Source organism: Mus caroli, chromosome 3 (genome assembly GCF_900094665.2).
Source record: "Mus caroli chromosome 3, CAROLI_EIJ_v1.1, whole genome shotgun sequence".
NCBI lineage: Eukaryota > Metazoa > Chordata > Mammalia > Rodentia > Muridae > Mus > Mus caroli.
Genome location: NC_034572.1, coordinates 114,281,120 through 114,282,942, shown reverse-complemented (window position 1 = coordinate 114,282,942; position 1,823 = coordinate 114,281,120).

The following is a 1,823-nucleotide window of genomic DNA, read 5'->3' as shown; positions in this document are numbered from 1 at the left end:
TTGAACTTTGTACAAGGATGGGCCAATTTGGCACCCAGGAGCTGGGACCATTCCATAGCCCTCTGTACATGGGTCCTGTTGGGTAAGAACTAGTCTCTGGGAAGTGTTCTGACCCCCAGGCTCAGAGGTAAGATCACTATTTTCTCTCTGGTGTCTGTCTAAGGTGGGCCTAGCCAGGAGCACACAGGTTGCAGGAATGGTGGAGTAGAATCTGGGAATGTTCTGCAACACTCTGTGCACGGACGGGCCCTGTCAGGGGAGACCTCGTCTCCAGGGAGTGCTGACACAGGCTTACAGGCCCATAGGACAGACAAGCTCAAGCCAGAGACAGCAAGACCAGATGAAACAAGAGATATCCACATGGTGAAAGGCAAGCACAAGAGCCTTACCAAAAGAAACCAAGGCTACATGGCATCATCAAAACCCAGTTCTCCCACAACAGCAAGTCCTAGATACCTCAACATACCGGAAAAGCAAGATTTGGATTTAAAAATCACATTGCATGATGCTGATAGAGGACTTTAAGAAGGACATAAGTAACACCCTTAAAAAAAATACAGGAGAACACAAATAAACAGGCAAAAGTTCTTAAAGAGGAAACAGAAAAATCCCTTAAAAAATTACAGGAAAACACAACCAAACAGGTGAAGTAATTGAACAAAACTATCCAGGATCTAAAACTAGAAGTAGAAACAATAAAGAAATCACACAGGGAGACAACTCTGGAGATAGAAAACCTAGGAAAGAGATCGAGAGTCATAGATGCAAGTAACACCAACAGAATACAAGAGATAGAAGAGAGAATATCAGGTGCAGAAGATACCAAAACATTGAACAATAGTCAAAGAAAAGGTAAAATGCAGAAAGTTCCTAACCCAAAACATCCAGGAAATCCAGGACAAAATGAAAAGGCCAAACCTAAGGATAATAGGTATAGAAGAGAGTGAAGATTCCCAACTTAAAGGGCCAGTAAATATCTTCAACAAAATTACAGAAGAAAACTTCTCTAACCTAAAGATAGAGATGCATATGAACATACAAGAAGCCTACAGAACTCCAAATAGTTTGGAGCAGAAAAGAAATTTCTCCCATCACATAATAATCAAAACAGCAAATGCACAAAACAAAGAATATTAAAAGCAGTAAGGGAAAAAGGTCAAGTAATGTATAAAGGCAGATCAGAATTATACCAGACTTCTTTCCAGAGACTATGAAAGCCAAAAGATACTGGACAGATGTCACACAGACTCTAAGAGAACACAAATGCCAGCCCAGGCTACTATATCCAGCAAAACTCTCAATTACCATAGATGGAGAAACCAAGATTTTCAATGCCAAAACCAAATTTACACATTATCTTTCCACAAATCCAGCCCTTCAAAGAATACTAAGTGGATAACTCCAACACAAGGAGAGAAACTACACCCTAGAAATAGCAAGAAAACAATCTTCTTTTAACAAACCAAAAAGAATATATCTACATAAACATAATTCTACCTCTAACAACAAAAATAACAAGAAGCAACAATCAATTTTGCTTAATATCTCTAAATATCACTGGGGACTTAATTCTCCAATAAAAAGACAAAGAATAACAGACTGGATATTTAAACAGGATCCAACATTTTGCTGCATACAGAAAACCCACAGTGACAAAGACAGACACTACCTCAGATTAAAAGGGTGGAAAACAATTTTCCAAGCAAATAGTCCCAAGAAACAAGCTAGAGTAGCCATTCTAATAGCGAATAAAATCGACTTGCAACCTAAAGTTATCAAAAAAAGATAAGGAAGGACACTTCATACTCATCAAAGGTAAAATC